General features: G+C 44.5%; 1 non-coding gene and 1 pseudogene across 1 annotated transcript; both read right to left on the bottom strand.

Annotated features, from left to right (window-relative positions):
- Window positions 1-11,838: 11,838 nt before the first annotated feature.
- On the bottom strand, window positions 11,839-16,728 carry LOC131274719 (bisphosphoglycerate mutase-like; annotated as a pseudogene).
- Window positions 16,729-18,111: 1,383 nt separating this feature from the next.
- LOC111763949 (U6 spliceosomal RNA) lies at window positions 18,112-18,218 on the bottom strand. The gene has a single exon (XR_002796671.1). It is a non-coding gene; the product is annotated as a U6 spliceosomal RNA (small nuclear RNA).
- Between the last annotated feature and the right edge of the window lie 241 nt (window positions 18,219-18,459).

Below are 18,459 nucleotides of genomic sequence, written 5' to 3'. Positions count from 1 at the left end.
ACATGCTAACTGGGTCATTTCCAAGCTCAGTGCTCCAGGAATCCTGGGAGCAGGATGGACAGGAACGGGAAGGTTTCTGGGTATCTATGGATAGAACTAGCAGTGCAGGCACTGGTGAAGGGCCCAGATTGGCCAAATAGATAACTAAGAATTAGAATGTGTAAATCGAGACCAGCACTGCCCAATAGAACTTCCAGGAGTAATGGAAATGCTCTGTATCTCCACTGACTAATATAATAGCGTTAGGCACATGGAGGTAGCGATCGAGCACGTGAAATATGGCTAGTGGGACTGAGGCTCTTAGTTTTTCATTTTATTTACCTTTAAAAATTTACATTTTAGGGAAGCAAATGTGGCTCAACTGCTACATGGGAGGTCCAGGGTTCAATCCCAGGGCCTTCTGACCCATGTGATGAGCCGGCCCTCGTACAGTGCTGATGCGCACAAGGAGTGCCGTCCACACAGGGGTGTCCCCCGTGTAGGGGAGCCCCACATGCAAGGAGTGCGCCCGCAAGGAGAGCCGCCCAGCGTGAAAAATTACAGCCTGCCCAGGAGTGGTGCCGCTCACACACGGAGAGCTGATGCAGTGAGATGATGCAACAAGAAGCGACACAGATTCCTGGTGCCACTGACAAGAATACAAGCAGACACGGAAGAACACACAGCAAATTGACACAGAGAGCAGACAACTGAGGGGGTGGCGGGGAAGGGGAGAGAAATAAATAAAAAATAAATCTTAAAAAAATATATATTTACATTTAAACAGCTGGTAGCTTTCCTATTGGCTCTCTAGACCAAAATTTAGTATAGTCAAAACATTGCTTAGCAATGGCTGTTGCATTTCTAACACTTCCATCCCGGCCACTCATCTCTCATACTTGCTCATCTGGCAGAAGTCTGATTTGGCATAAATAGTAACTCAGGACATACAGCTCTCGTGGGAAGGCCCCGTGAGGCCTGGGGATGCTCTTGGTTGTGGTAAGTAAAATTTCCCTTTGTTCTTTCACATTCAGGGTAGGGGGATTTTAACTGTGACTCACTGTTCAATGAATGATTAAGAACAGAGCTTCCCCCATGTTGAAGTTAAAAGGTGCCTGGTACTCTCTTGGTGGCGGTGACGGCAGGAGTGGGTGATCGCTGGTCTCTTCTTAGCAATAGGAAAGAGAAAAGAGAGCTCAGTGGTTTCAAAACTTTTTGAAAGCAGGGAAACTCTGCTCTCAAATGAAATATTACGTTGAAGTTGCTCATAGAACAGATTAAAGTGACGCTGCTCGGGTCCTGGAGTTACACCTACGCCTGCCACCTGCTCCTCCATTTTCTTTCATTCCTTTCTTCCTTTTCTTCCTCCTTCCCTCCCTCCCTCCTTCCTTCTGTTTTATTCACATACCACATACTTCATCCAAAGTGCACAGTCAGTGGCCCTCAGTGTAATCACTGAGTTGTGCATTCATCACCACAATCAATTTTAGAACATTTTCACTACTCCAGAAAGGAAAATCCCATACTTCTTACATCCTCCTGTTACTGACTCTTAGCATTGGTGTGGTACCTTTGTTACAAATGATGAAAAAACGTGACAATATTCCCTCTACTTTCTAAATCGGTCTTTAAGGGACCTCTTGGGAATCACTGGAATTCTGGGCAGGTGGCATAGTTTATAAACCTCAAGGGCCTTTGGGTGTGTTACAGCAGGGCAATCACAAGTCACACATAGTTGTGTGACGTTTTTGAAGTCTTGAAGTGGCATTAAAAAGAAGAAAAAGAAGAAGTTTTAAAAAGCACTGCCAAATCTGAAAAGGGTAGTCTAGGGATGTGAATGTCTACTGACATAAAACTAGAGAATAAGCTAGGGACTGAATAAAGCAGTGAACCCAGACGTGGGTGAGCATTGTGGCTAATAGTACAAGTGCAAGAATGTCTTTCTGTGAACTAGAATGGATGTACGTTGCTATTGCAGGGAGGTGGGAATGTGGAAAAGCATGTGAAAAATACAATTACTGTAACCTATGGACTATAGTTAACAGCAATGCTGTAATATTCTTGCATCAATGCCAAATATGTACTGTGTTAATAATAGGGGGGTATGAAAAAAACATGCCAAATATATGCTATGGACCGTAGTTAGTGGTCATGGTCTGATGCTATTATCTCATAATCTGTAACAAATGTTCCACAGCCGTGTGGTGTATTGGTGAAGGGATGTTGTATGGGAATTCTAGACATGTGCATGATTGTTTTGTAAGTTCACAACTTTTGTAATAAAAATATATTTAAAAAATAAAAATAAAAAGCACTGCCAAAGGATGGTTGCTTACCCCAGCAGTCAGGAAGTTGGTCGTTTCACTGACAAAGTGTTCTCAATAGAGAGTCTGGGGGTCACTCTGGCACCATTTCCCAAAGAGTTCAGGGACTCAGGATTGGGCAAGGAGGATAAAAGCGAGACAGTGCCCAGGGAAGTGGGTATAAGGGGTGGAAGGACAGGTCAGGCCACGCACGAGGCTCCAGGCTGGGTGAGAGGAAGGGGACAGAAGGCTCGTCAGAGTGTGGAAGTCAGAGCTCAGAGACTCGAAAAGCCCTTGGAAGTAGAGGTGAGTCCAACGCCTTCATCCTGCAGATGACGGAGACCGCTTAGCGGTGAGGGTCAAATCAGAGGCTGTTTCCTGGTTACCCCTTTAATCACACGGATGCGTCCAAGCAAATATGTGCCTAACAACTAAGGTGTGAGCACTTGTTTATAATCTCATATTTATGGGACATATTTCCTTTATTTGACACGCACAGTGACCTCATCGCAATTTACAGATGAGGAAAGCAAAACGAAACAGTTGGAGATCAAATCACAAACCCCACAAAAGGCCAAACAGAAGATACCTTCTTGTCTCTGAAACCATGAGCCAATAGATCCCCATTGTCAAAGCCAACCATTCTATGGTACCTGTTTTAACAGCTGACAAACTAAAACACAGTGACCTGCCCAAGACCGCGCAGCAGGCAGGTGATAGAGCCGGGGCTCAATTCAAAACTTCTGCCTTCCAGTTCTTTCTCTTTTCTTCATGTGCTTAACACCCCACCCCCATGCACACACACATACACACCAGTGCCAGCTACAACAGGACACGATACACACACATGCACTGTCATTGCTCCCTGTGCAGTGGAGCTGAACGAGCTGTTGATGACTGTAACTCACTATCCACCAAGTAGACAGGCAGATTTACTTTTGACTCCTGGCCTGCCATTTACTAGCTGTGTCCTTGAGCAAGTTACTTCACCTCTCTGAGCCTACTCCCTCCTGTAAAACTGGGGATCATAATACCTAATTTATAAAGATTATTGTGAGGATTAAATTAAATCAGATCATGGGTGGAAAGCCAAGGACTTGTCTGGCACGCAGCAAGAATAACAGTAAATGGAGCTGATATAAATGTCATCAGTATAAGCCTGACTGTTTAACCTTTCTGAGTCTATCCCTCGTTCTCCAGCAGTGACGATTTCTAGATCCCTTAAATGTATTGGTTTAGAAAGACTCACTATGCTGCTGGCAAGACCTTAAATTGTAACTTTGGTTCTTGAAGGAACAAAGGTTAGTGAAAGAAGGATAAAATGCTTAGACATTCACAGAACCCTCACCACGGGCCACAGGACAAATTAAATCAGATTTGGGTTATTCACCAAGAGAAACGGAAGGGGAAGAGAAAGTACAGAGTGGAAAAATCAAAGTATGGTGTTGAGCTGCTGCTTGAGCTACTGCAGAAGTGAATGGAGAAATCTTTTCAGTGGACTTTTGTAAAAGGAGACCTTACAACCATGTACTGTGGAATATGCAAACTGTGAATTCTCCTGAGCACGGGCAGCCTTTCTCCTTCGCACTGTTTACCTTTGGACACCTTCGCAGAGAGGGTGGTTGGGGGAAATTAGAAGGAGCAAAATTCAGTATCCCCATTTTTTTCTTTGTGAAATGCTCTGTTGACAAGGTTTTGTGCCAACAACTCAGTTGCTTCTCTGCCTGCCATTCCCTTGCTCCATTGATCCTACAGCATTTAGAGTCTCTTTAACACTGTTTATGTCACTATTTCATATCCAGCTAACTAATCTGTAGCCCTTTGAGAACAGGGCTCGAAGTTTTTACCTTGGGACCTCCTACAGCAGTGAGCCCACACAGGCGAGCATGTGGTGGGTAATTCCAGGCTTCTGGGAGGGGCCCCTTGTGCACAGTGGGCTCCCCAAACCAAGTCAGAGGTCCAAGGAGATGCTTGTTAGAATAGCGTGGCTAACTCAGTGAGTGAAGTGCAGAACCGAAAGTCCGACTTCCTGAGCGTTTGTCATAATGTGACATCAATTGCTAAGTGATTTTAGGTGAGTCATTTCCGATCTGTTACCTTGGTCTTGGGCATCTGTAAAATGGGGAGAACAATTTAACAGAGGAACATGTATTCACTTTTTTTCCCCTGATTATAGAAGTAATAAAAGCCCGTAATAGAAAATGAGAATATGCGGAAGAATAAAGGAGAAAAAAAATATCACCCCTAAAACCATCCACAGATAAGCCTGGGTAACATTTTGTTTGTTGCTTTTCAGTCTTTTCCCTGTGTTTTCACAGGACCGTCTATATTATTAAGAATTTCCCGATGGCAACAGCAGAGCCTTTTTTTTTTTTTAGGTACTAGGGGCCGGGGCGTGAATGTGGGAAGCCGGCACTCAACCACTGCGCCACGTCAGCTCCCCCGAGTTGGTTTCTTCGTTTGTTTTGCTTGTTGTTTGTTTTTTTCTAGGAGGCACTGGGAACTAAACCTGGGACCTCCCGTGTGGGAAGCAGATCGTCCACCGCTTGAGCCACATCCACTCCCCAACAGCAGACCTTTGAACCAAGTACATAGCTCTTCTTAGCACGGGGCCCTGGGCAATTGCACAGGTTGTGCCCTCACAAAATTGGTGCAGTTTATTTCCTCTTCAAAATCAAATGATTTATTTTGTGCTTTCAAACCATTTATTGCGTGCTTTACTTACGTTAGCCCTAATGTAATACAACTTCCCTAAAACAAATGTAATTCTTCCCCTGCCCCCTCCATTTTGCAGATGAGGAAACGGGATCTGAGAGTTGAAGCAACTCGCAGAGTTTACATAGCTAGTAAATGGCAGAGGCCATCTTCACACCTTACGCATTGTGATCACAAGTTCACACTCTCCACTGCAGCTCACTGCCTCTCACATTTACTGTTATAAATTTGTGAAATTTTTAAAGATTATGCTGTATATAAATATTGCTGTCTTTTCCACTTTATATTGTCCCCCCATCCCTACCCCCAGGTCATTATATATAGGAGATAAATAATGGCTCCCTTGGTGAAAAACAGTGAAATCCCAGACAAGGCATTGAGAATAATTCACAAGATTATATTAAATACAAAGCACCGATGTCAGTGAGCCAGAGCAGGGCCCTGTGGCCGGTGGAGACTTGCCAAAGGTTAAGCTGCATCTTTTACCCTTATCCTCCCTTCCCCCTTCAATGGAGCACACACATGTCTTTCTTCCTGCTAGAAAGAGCATATCTTTTCAAATCTCAAACATCCAAGGAGATACTTGTCAAATTTTACTTTCTACAGTTCATAAAATGAAAGCAATAGGGTTGTTTTTTAGAACAAGCCTAAATAATATTATTATATTGAATATGATTTTTCAACCCCTCTCTTAGACACACACTCAGACCCACATACCCCTTTAGGGGCTCTTCCACCCACCACACTCCCCACCTTCCTTGAAATCACTGAGCTACTTTGAAAAAGAGCCAATTCTGAAGCTACTATTAAAAATCTTACTATATACTACTATATACTGCCCCAGACTTTGGGAAATTTTCTTAATCTCTCTGTGTCTCAGGATCCACGTCTGAAAAAAAGGAGGTCAGAAGAGCTCCCTGGCCAGCACAGTAAGGAGAGGACCTAACAGGCCTTTCCCCAAACTGCGAATTTCTGAGCCAAGAGCCAGGGGTAGGTCACTGCAAATCAGAAGTTCTTTGGAGGCCTTAATTCCTGAACGAAAACGGCAACCACTGGGAGCAGGGGTAGCTTGGGTGTAGAGCACCTGCTTCCCACGTCTGAGGTCCCAGGTTCAATCCCCGGGACCTGCACAAAAACCCGCAGCCCTGTTGACAGCGCCTGATCTAGGGCCCAGGGATGGGGGAGGAGAGGAGTCAGGCTTATCTCTATATCTGCTTCCTCCCACAGGTCACTTTTTTTTTTTTTCCTGGCTGGTGAACTGTGGTTAAAAGGAAGACAGAGTACAGCTACCTTTTAGGGGAAATAAAAATCACAAAATGCAACCAAGCCTCAGGGGTGTGCAAGGGAGGGAACAAGCAGGTAGCTGTGCGTCCCTGAAGTCAACTGAGGGGTGGGGAGCCTAAGCCCCTGAGTTAGGGACAGGAGCCTTAACACCAGTTTCTTCTTCTAAAGGCAGCTGGTGATGTCACCTGGCTCACAGAAGGAAAGGGACGCTGGGGCAGGAAAAATCCTGCCTCATCTGGTGTCTCTCCACTGAAGAAAATGCGTCTTTCTAGATGCCCTTGTGCTCCTTGCTTGGGAGCACTCAATCCAGGATGGTAGAAAGAAATTTGATAAGAAATAAGATGATTAGACTTTAGACATGTGCAATGCACGTACAAAGAGTCCCTGTCCCCCAAGCATTCTCACCATGAGGGTCAGTCACAAGGAAGGGGCAGGAATGGCTTAGGTCCCTGTCAGTGGCACTGGCCTTCACCATCATCGCATGGTCCCTTCCCACCCTCTCCCTCCCGGAGCTTTCCTTCTCGGCCTTTGCTAGGCCTCCTCTCTGTCCTTTGCTCATTCATCGTTGAACTCTCCAGGGTTTACCCAGGGCTTTCTCATACATCGTGGCCTTTGGGTCTCTTTGACCAGCCTTTGCATCACCCTGATTTCACAGACGAGGCTGAGAGGAGGCAGAGGGGTTAGTAGCCCCGCCTTGATTTACGCGTGAGTCTTTTACATTCAGTTTCCGGGTGCTCTTTCCTGCAGAGCTTGCTATTTCACTTCCCCAAGCATAAAAGCCTCCTGTTCCAGGACGCCCTTGAACTTTGCTCAGGCTTCTCCATCACCAGGGTTTTCTCTCTATACTTCCCAGCTACAGCATTTGGCCATCTCCTCCCCCATCCTCGGGAAGCTTGTAGTTTCCTAGCATTTTCCAGTTTACTTTGAAAAGCTTACAAATGGGAAAGACCCTTACATTTTTCCAACTTTGGTTTCTCCCCCCACTTGAGGTAGACGCCTACTTGAGAAACTGAGAATCCTCATAATCACAGTGGATTACATTTTGGTTTCGGTTCCCATTATGATTTTCGAAGTATTAATATAGGATGAGTATATTATGGCATATTTGGAGAAAGGAGAAAAGGAGAAAAAAAATGCTACAAGGAACTTCATGATCCCAATATACTCCCTCATGTAGTCTGTTTTAATAATGATGTTTTTTAGAAGAATTTGGCTCTCCACTTACTCCTATAAAGACCATACTATTTTTGTACTTGGAATGCCTTTTAAGCTAATGTTCCCTTTTCAAGACACTACTGCCAATTCATGAGCACAGGGCACCATTGACTGCTCAGCGTTGGTCTGTTTCATTGGAAACAGACAAATCCAGTTTCATTGGAAGGGCTGGGTCAGCTTAACTGAGATTGCCCGCTGGGTCAAAGAAGCCCTCCATGATGAGGGGGTTTGCACTGGCTGATCATTGGGTAACAATAATGGTGCTTAAGCAAACATAGCCTTGTCCTAATCTGGCCATTCAAAAGTTCCTTGCAAATTTGATGAGTGAAGAATACATCCTCTGTTCAGGGAAGGGGCTGGGTAGAGGTAGAAGGAAAATTTGACATGGACATGTGTAGAAAAACACCTATATATGTAGGAGAATGTTTTGTAGCTTGGCTTAAAAGTTTCCTAGGTTTAGATGTGTATCTGTCAAGCCATGAAATAGATACAGAAAATGCTAAAGTTGCAGTGACATTAGTGGTGGTGGCAGAGAGATGTGGAAGTGGAAGACACACCAGAATCAAGAGGGGACGGCCACGTATGTGACAGGTAAAGTGTTACAATCTCCAAATGCATAAAGAACTCCTATAAATCATTGGGGAAACATATAAACAACCCCACAGAGCAGGGGTTCTTAACAAGGGATCGGTGAGCTTGAATTGAAATTCAAAAGAACATTATTCTTGTGGGGACATGTTGGTGCAGGTGTGATGTATTTATTAAATAACACATGTATAGTGTGGACTTAGTAAGGGGTTCGTTGTTTTCACCTGACTGGCAAAGGGGTCCATGGAGCAAAAAAGGTTACGGGAGAGTAATGGGCAAAGAAATTGAATAGATAAAACACAGAGGGAAACGGACTTTGGCCCAGTGGTTAGGGCGTCCGTCTACCATATGGGAGGTCCGCGGTTCAAACCCCAGGCCTCCTTGACCCGTGTGGAGCTGGCCATGCGCAGTGCTGATGCACGCAAGGAGTGCCCTGCCACGCAGGGTGTCCCCCGCGTGGGGGAGCCCCACGCGTAAGGAGTGCGCCCGTGAGGAGAGCTGCCCAGCGTGAAAAGAAAGAGCAGCCTGCCCAGGAATGGCGACGCCCACACTTCCCGAGCCGCTGACGACAACAGAAGCGGACAAAGAAACAAGACGCAGCAAATAGACACCGAGAACAGACAACCAGGGGAGGGGGGAAATTAAATAAATAAATAAATCTTAAAAAAAAAAAACACAGAAAAAAAACCCACATAGCCAAATATTAAAAAAGGCTCCATTTCACTGGTAATCAGGGACATGTAACTTAAAAATAACAGTGAGATACTACTTCATACCGATCAGATTCGCCTAAAGTAAAATGTCTGACAATAGCAAGTGTTGACATAGATGTATGAAAGAAACAAGAACTCTCATACCTATTTGATGGAACTGTAAATTACTACATCCATTTTGGAGAACGATTTTGCAATGTCTAGTAAAGTAAAAAATGCCCATATTCTAAGACCTTGAAATCCATTTCTAGGTGGTACCCAGGAAGCCTGTCTCAACTGGGATTCCTCATCTGAATCACAGAACACAGAAAAGGATTCAAATAACTATTTCCTCGTTTGCTCTAGAATGTCACATAACTAGTATCGTCCTAGATACCCAGGAGAGAAGTTATCATTATGTACAGTGGTTACAAAGGATATTAGAGTTTGTTTTGTTAAATTTGGCTGAGAAAGATTGTTAGGGAATCTCTCACACATATTTACAATACCATACTAATAGCAATGATTTTTTAAAAATTATAAGAAGTTTGTAAGGAAATGGACAAATAAATTACAGTATAGTTTTAGTTTAAAACAGTTTAAATGAATGACCCAGATCTATATGACTCAACATAGATAAATCTTAAAACAAAATATTGATTAAAAAAAACCTGTAAGACATTATAAAAGTATGAGACCATTAATAAATATTTTATAAAGCACACAAAATAATACTATATGTTAGGTGTGAATGCTTATATTAGTAGTAAACATATAAAAATAGGTCTGCACCAGATTCATAACAGTAGCTGTCTCTGAGGGGAAATGGAAATAGGTCTGGGGAGAGAAGCATAGGGGAACGTAGACGTTATTGAGTCTGTTGATGAATATTCTGGCTTTCCTTTCAGGCACTTGGTAGAATTGTATTTTCTTCCCTTCTTTGAAGTTAGGCATGACCACATGACTTACCTTGCCAATAAAATGTGAGTGGAAGTGTTACGTCTGGGTGGAAGATTAAAGAACCATATACCTAATTTACCATGTTCTTTTTTCTTCTGCTGTAATGACCAACAGTGTTTTAGATGGTTGCTGCTTCATCAGCCTGGATCCTAGAGTAAGGACAACTTACAGCAGAGTGGACAGTGAACATGAGGTGTGATTCAGAAATAAGCCCCCCAACCCCCCCAAAATAAATAAATAAATAAAAGAAAAGAAGAAAAAGAAATAAGCTACTGCTATTGTGGGATTACATGTTACTGCAGTACAGCCTAACTGATACAGGAACTTTAACTTTATCTGTAATCCTTTATTCCTTATTGTCATTTTTAAGGTCTAAAGAACATATGATTAAATGTTAACATTTGTTCATTTTGAGTGGAGAATACATGAGTGTTATATTCCTTCATTAGTTTCTGGTATTTTAAAAACAATATTTTCACAATAGACATTTGTTGTGCTGGGGAGAGAGGTAATGTAGAAAGATATGTATTTTGAGAAAAAAAAAAAAGATGAATTTTATAGACTTCCCTACCTCCTCCTTGACCTAAAAGGCCATTACTTCATTTCATAGAAAACGAGATTGAAGCCTAGAAATACATAAGTCTCTTAAAAAAAAATGCGGGAAGCGGACTAGGCCCAGTGGTTAGGGCATCCGCCTACCACATGGGAGGTCCGCGGTTCAAACCCCGGGCCTCCTTGACCTGTGTGGAGCTGCCCCATGCGCAGTGCTGATGCACTCAAGGAGTGCCCTGCCCCGCAGAGGTGTCCCCCGTGTAGGGGAGCCCCACATGCAAGAAGTGCACCCTGTAAGGAGAGCCGCCCAGCGCGAAAGAAAGTGCAGCCTGCCTAGGAATGGCGCCGCACACACGGAGAGCTGACACAGCAAGACGACGCAACAACAACAACAACAAAAATGCATCAAAGGACAATTTTTATTGCCTTTTTTAAAAAAGATACATAGATCACACAAAATATTACATTAAAAAATGTAAGAGGTTCCCATATACCCCACTCCCCATCCCACCCCCCACTCCTCCCACATCAACAACTTCTTTCATCATTGTGGCACATTCACTACATTTGGGCAATACATTTTGGAGCACTGCTGCGCCGCGTGGATTATAGTTTACATTGTAGTTTACACTCTCCCCCAGTACGTTCAGTGGGTTATGGCAGGATATATAATGTCCTGCATCTGTCCCTGCAGTATTATTCAGGACAACTCCAAGTCCTTTTTTTTCTTTACTTTCAGTCACAGAACTTTATTTCTAAATCAATGCTAACTACTTAGAGATTAAAGTTCATAAAACAAAAGAACATAGCTATGGTTGTCTATGTGCTACTAATTCTAGTGGCTAAAGAGGAATTCTAACAAATGCCAATTAAATGATGTCCCTGAACTAGAAACAAGTTAGAGGCTTTTTGTTGTTGTCACTGATGTTTGGGTTTCTTGGAGGAACCTACCTATGACTTTCCCATTTCATGGCCCCCTGGTTTTAATTATCAGGCATTCCTTTTGCTAGAGGAAACTGACTAGTAATAAATATTTCGGTATGGTGTATTATCTAATCTCTCTCATATCATATCAGAAAGCCTCAGTAAATATAAGAATGAATTCCTTAACTTCTAAGGGACTTACAATGCGAACTTAAGGATTTTCATCTTTTGTTCACTGCATTAACTTCAAGGTTGCAATAGTACCTGTCAATGGTGACTCAATGGTTTACTGAACAATAAACACTTTAAACTTCACCTCCACTTATTACTCTCCCAACTCAGAAGCTTATGACCTTGATCAATCTCCAGTGGTTACTAGTTTGGTGACTAATTCACACAGGACTATTAGTAGAGCTAATTCAAAAGGCTTACAAGAAAAGCACTCAGGCATCCTAAAATTATTATCTGGACCAAGATAAGTAACCTATGTGAACTCTATCTCACAGCCTACACCTGGAAAAAGCAAATTCATTTTAAAGAAAGAGAAAGCAAGTGATCGGCATGCATAATATACTGCATGCTACTCCTTTTGAAGCTCTTCTGAGCTAGCTATTGGGAAAAAACCTTTATTTTCCAGCTTGTTTCACTTTTCCTTGATCATCTACTTTCTTAATGGCTGCTTGGATAGCCTCTTGGTTATCCAGGAACTGGTGAGGTCCAACAGCTTGCAGGTTTTCATCCAGTTCCAGGAGAATGGGGACACCAGTAGGAAGGGTTATGTTGATAATGTCTTCATCTGAGATACCCTTTTTTTTTAAAAGATTTATTTATTTTTATTTTTCTTCCCTTCCCCCCCCCCCACAGTTGTCTGCTCTCTCTGTCCATTTGCTGTGTGATCTTTTTTTTCCTAAAGATTTTTATTTATTTATTTTATTTCTCTCCCCTTCCCCCCACCCCACCCCAGTTGTCTGTTCTCTGTGTCTGCTGTGTGTTCTTTGTCCGCTTCTGTTGTTGTCAGCGGCATGGGAATCTGTGTTTCTTTTTGTTGCATCATCTTGCTGTGTCAGCTCTCCGTGTGTGCAGCACCATTCCTGGGCAGGCTACACTTTCTTTTGCACTGGGCGGCTCTCCTTACGGGGCAGGCTCCTTGCACGTGGGGCTCCCCTACATGGGGACACCCCTGCGTGGCAGGGCACTCCTTGCACACATCAGCACTGTGCATGAGCTCCACACGGGTCAAGGAGGCCCGGGGTTTGAACCGTGGACCTCCCATGTGGTAGACGGACGCCCTAACCACTGGGCCAAGTCTGCTTCCCCATCTGAGATACCTTGATGATGACTAGCTTTGGACATTTCTCTCAGCCTCAAAACTGTAAACAAGGGAAGCAGATTTGGCCCAACGGCTAGGGCATCCACCTACCACATGGGCGGTCCAAGGTTCAAACCCCGGGCCTCCTGACCCATGTGGAGCTGGCCCAGGCGCAGTGCTGCTGTGCGCAAGGAGTGCCATGCCGCACAGGGGTGTTCCCCGTGTAGGCGAGCCCCACGCGCAAGGAGTGTGCCCTGTAAGGAGAGTTGCCCAGTGCGAAAGAAGTGCAGCCTGCCCAGGAGTGGTGCCACACACACACACAGCTGACACAGCAAGATGACACAACAAAAAGAGACACAGATTCCCGGTGCTGCTGACAAGAATCCAAGCAGACACAGAAGAACGCACAGCAAATAGACATAGAGAGCAGACAACTGGTGGGGGGGGGGAGGGATGGGACGGGGAAGGAGAGAGAATTAAATTTAAAAAAAACACAACAAACTGTAAGCTAATAAATTCCCATTGTAAGCCAACCCACTTCATGGTATCTGCTTTCGGCAACCTAGCAAACTTCCAGATGTTTCAGAAGTGCCCTTCTGCTATTTTCATGAGCAGATACCAGAATGGTTTTGCCACTTAATACTTCAGGAGAAATCCTTTCATTCCAAAAGAGAAGGAGTCTCTCCAGAACATCCTTTAAGCTTTCAGATCGTGGCAGTTGATCCAAAGGCACATCACACACGTTATACCTCCGGTCATTGTAGATTTCATGGTGGTATGGCTGGGACTCATCAATAGGAGGTGGTGCCCCATTGTAGCATCTTCTCCAGAGCCTCACTTGTTCTTCACCATGATTCAAAGCCATTTTCTCCCCATTGAGACCAGTCAAGGCTCCACAGTGACGCTCATTTAGATGCCAAGAGGTTTCCATGGGACCCATTCCTGACTGAGCTCCTCCAGGATCAGCCAGGCTGTGTGGATGGCCCGATTAAGGATGGATGGGAACACAAGATCCAACTCAAAGTTTAGTGCTTTCAGTTGCTTCCCACAGTTCTGAGCTTCCTCTATTCCTTCACTGTTGAGTTTCTGATCTACCCAGCTACAGAAACGATGCTTATTCCAAGCACCCTCTCCATGTCTTAACATAATACATTTCTACTTGGCCCTACTGATGGCTGAACTTCCCTGGCGTTTTCAAGTGGGCCAACATTCAAGGATAGCAAAGAGGGCACCAGCAGCAACAGCAGCTTCCTGGAGCCGCAGGACAGCCAGCGCCTCCTGGGACTCACTGTGCAGCCGGCACATCACACCTCTTCTTCCCTCTCCCTGCCCTCAGCAACTCCCGCGGCCACTGTCTCCACATCAGTGATACAATTTCTTCCATTGCTAGAGTCACAATAATTCTAAAGAAGGATACCATTAAGTCTGCTCTAATCCATATTTTGTTCCTCCATCATAAGAGCGTGGGATGGTGATGTCCACTTCACCTCTGAATCGAGAGGGGCCTTAGATCCCACATGGCTGATGAATGGGATGCTCCTGCTTGCAGTTGTAGACTCTCTCGTTTCCCTACACTAAGTATCTTGCTCTTCGTCAAAGGGTAACTAATATTAGAGCCACTAGGTCTTGATACAATAATCTTGACTCTGGTCTAAGCTTGTTACAGGAAACCATCCTGTGTAGATAGATTCTCTGCATGCTATAAAGCTACTGTCCAGGACTTTGTCCATTATGCTATACAATAGCCCCTAAAATAAGGATCTTTGTGATAATTTTTTTTTTAAGGAATTTAGTTCCAGGAAAATCTTTTTCTCTTGTGGGTAACTGGTAGGCATCTCTCTTTCTTTATCACTTGTTTCCCTTTTTGCTATGGTTGCCAGGAAGCTCAGAGACAAATATACACTCAGTATATATGGTAGCTTTCTGGTTTGCTTCTTTTTACTTTAAACAATCCTAATACTAATTTTTTGTATGTGTACCCTTTGTTTTAAGATATCTCAAGTCTTTTTGGAAAACAAAAGTGAAGAGAGCATGAATCTTCTCTTTATCATACTGCCTCTTTTCAGAATCTCCCCATTGATGCTATTTACATCTCTGCTCAGCGAGGAAAACCCAACTGCAGGAGATACCTGAGCATCAATCCTCAACACGGCCACTATGCTAAATAAAAGCCTGCTATAACCCAGGTGACTCTTTAACCTGAGATGACTTCTGATGCCCCACATCAATATTAGAATTATGGAAAGGTTCTCTCTGTGTTTATATGCTTGGTCTACTTCATGTTTTTTTAAAGCAAGTGTTTCCATGACTATCTTTTCCTTTTTTTCTCATACATTATTTTATGTTAAATATCAAAATGAGAAACAGAGTGTCCAGATAATTCAAAGGGCTCAGTGATTTCCTAACCTGCAACTTAAAACAAAGGAATCAGGAAGCAGATTTGGCTCAATGGATAGAGCATCCGCCCACCAAATGGGAGGTCCAGGGTTCAAACCCAGGACCTCCTGGCCCATGTGATGAGCTGTTGCACACGCAGTGCTGATGCGCACAAGGAGTGCCATTCCATGCAGGGGTGTCCCCTGCATAGGGGAGCCCCACGCGCAAAGAGTGAGCCCTGTAAGGAGAGCCACCCAGTGCAAAAAATGTGCAGGCTGCCCAGGAGTGGCATCTCACACATGGAGAGCTGATGCAACAAAAAGAGACACAGATACCCGATGCCGCTGAGAAGAATATAAGTGGACACAGAAGAACACACAGCGAATAGACACAGAGAGCAGACAACTGGGGGGGAGGGGCAGGGAAAGGGAGAGAAATTTTAAAAATAATAAGTAAATAAAATAAAACAAAGGAATCACTTCAGAAATGAAAAACACCTTGTGCTGGAAACTGGGATACTGCAGTTCTACTTCTAGGAATGCTGTGTTGTTGCTGTGTGACTCAGTTTCCCTGGAATTGGCTTCATTTCTATATAATGCAACATTTCTCCCAACTCTACTGTTCTATCGATATTTTATTTTTGAAAATGAGATATGATTACTTTTCTGAATTGTCCTAAGTTCTTAAAATGAAAAATAAGAAAAAATACAAATAAGAAAAGAAACAGAGTCAAATAAGAGGTTTGAAATATTACATGTTAGCAATATATGATCAGACAGGCTGTGGATGAAATCGGTTCCCCAGGCATATAGCAACAGGGGCTACAGGGATGGAATCTTAGTCTCCAGGGTAGGACGAGGGTAATGTGGGAGTGGAATTATTTTAGATCTTGTTATGTTTCAGCATTCCAAGAGCAGCTTGATTTTATAATGGAAAAGAATGAGAAGAGTAGCATTTGTACCAATACGAACAACTAAGGCCCAGTTTCCCAAACAAGTGCTCTGAGGAACATCACTTTCTGAGTTGCTAAGTAGGTATACCTTAAAAAAAATGAGGCAGTGGCGGACTTGGCCCAGTGGTTAGGGCGTCCGTCTACCACATGGGAGGTCTGCGGTTCAAACCCCGGGCCTCCTTGACCCGTGTGGAGCTGGCCCATATGCAGTGCTGATGTGCACAAGGAGTGCCGTGCCACGCAGGGGTGTCCCCCGTGTAGGGGAGCCCCACGCGCAAGGAGTGCACCCCGTAAGGAGAGCCGCCCAGCGCGAAAGAAAGTGCAGCCTGCCCAGGAATGGCTCCGCACACATGGAGAGCTGATGCAGCAAGATGATGCAACAAAAAGAAACACAGATTCCCGTGCCGCTGACAACAACAGAAGCGGACAAAGAAGATGCAGCAAATAAGACACAGAGAACAGACAACCGGGACGGGGGAAGGGGAGAGAAATAAATAAATAAATAAATCTTTAAAAAACAAAACCGAAAACAGACAGTTCAGGAAGCACAAGGAGTTTCTGCCCTTCTCCTTAGGCCTTCCCTGGACAGGCCGAGACGTTAGACGCCCTGAGCCTCCAGCCAGCTGTCAGCGGCTTTGCCAGCCTCCCCGCAGCGTTCCAGCTGCAGGTTTGGTCCCCTTGACCTCCACTCCACTCGTGTGGACCAGAAGGAGGGAGCCATGGAGACCTACCACCACTGGCCCCGTAACTCACCAGCTCACACCCATTCCCCTGGACTCAGCCCACACGTGGGAATTGGGCCGCCACCTTCCCAAGACAAGGCCACACCTGAACGCAGGCCACGCCCCTTCCTTCATCAAATGTATCGGGCACCACCATCTCCGGGAGCCTGGCCCAGCTCCCCGTCCACTCTCCCTCCCAGGGCTGCTGCGCTCTCCAGGCACGTGACCATCCTTAACTGCCTCCTGCCACACTCCCCCAACCACTGAGCCACGCGGCCACGCGAGGCTCACAGCCCCCCACTCAAGGATGCACCGCAGCACCGTCAGCCCTCAAGGGCACCCGCTGCACCCTGATTCTCCAATTCTCCCAGACACAAATATGTTCCCAGTGCACAATTGTGCTTGCAGTCCTGGGAACCAAGTGAACTTGGACGTAATGGGACCGTCAGACCAGGGACACCCCCACCCCACCCCACCCTGGCTTATGTACCCACGTTGAAAGCCTCCTCTCCTCCGCGAGCACATTGACCTACGGGATCAGCATCCAAGTCCCAGCAGACCCAGTGGAAGGGCCTCAGGGGGCTGCGATAGGGTCAGACCCCAAACCCCAGCCTCCTAAGTGCCAGGGAAGAGGCTGGCTCTGGCCTCTCTGTGACTTAAAGGTCCCTAGTTTGAATAAAAGTTTGTTTTTGGTGGAAAAAAAAAAAAAGGGAGGGACTGAGTGGAGGAGGGTTTATTGTCAAACCTGAGAAAACAACATATGTGCAGTCTCTCTCTTGGAGAATCAAGGCATATCAGCACAGTAAAGATTGAGACGCCTGCGGAAAAGAAACCTGTTTAACTTTGTTTGATCTAGTGATCACCAATTTATTTCTGCATGGATCAGTGTTCTTGCTTACTCCTATGAACGTCTTCCACTTCAGCAGGAGAATGCTGTGCCGAGGCAGTGTCTTGGCCTGGGAATCAGGAGTTCCAGATCTTCTGTGTGGTTCTGCCACTGCGTTGCTGAGTAACCAGGTCAGGCCAGATCAGGCTTCTGTTTGGGTCTTGAGTGTCCCACCTGGAAAATGAAGATACCGCTTGTCCTACTTAACAGGTGTGAGTTAGATGATGTCTATGAGAACTTCGAATACCTTAGAAACTAGGTTCTGTGGGAACAGTGTCATTATATCAGCCATATAAGCATAGCAGTGTCATTAGTCACATCATTCGATACTAGAAATCTGGATCTAGCAGATGCTGCACACTCTGCTTTCTGTCCTGGTCCCTGAGGGGATTTAGATAAATTCCATACCCTCCAGTAAGCAAACCCATCTCTGTTTCAAATCTAGATTGAGAAGGGAAGAAAGGAAATAAAGAAGGGGCAGAGGGCATAGTAACAGCAATGGTATCAGTCAACACTTACTGAGGGCTTAATTTGTTCTTGCATCGCGTTAAACAGTCAAAAGGCACTTCATTTACTTTTTTGTGCTATTTTATGTGTATATTTTATATCATCCTAGTTTTATTTTTATTAGCCCTCATTGCCCATAGAAAACCCAAAAATATGGACTGCTTCATGAATTTGTATATCATCCTTGCTCAGGGACCATGCTAATCTGCTCTGTATCATTCCAATTTTAATATGTGTGCTGCAGACATGAACACGGCTTCATTTAAATTTACCCCATTTAGACCACACAAAAATCTGGAGGAAGATACTATTATTATGACGTAACTAAAATTTAGAGAGATTAAATGGCTTGTCTAAGGTCATACAGGTATTAAGTGGCGGAGCTAAGACCTCAGCCAGGTTTATCTGACTCAAGACCACCCTCCTCTAAATGTTTCCTAAGGTGATGGACATGAGGTGCTCTTAGGTAGTAAACAGATACACATATTATTTTAA

Source organism: Dasypus novemcinctus, chromosome 20, assembly GCF_030445035.2.
Source record: "Dasypus novemcinctus isolate mDasNov1 chromosome 20, mDasNov1.1.hap2, whole genome shotgun sequence".
Classification (NCBI taxonomy): Eukaryota; Metazoa; Chordata; class Mammalia; order Cingulata; family Dasypodidae; genus Dasypus; species Dasypus novemcinctus.
This window is presented reverse-complemented; position numbering and strand designations above follow the sequence as displayed.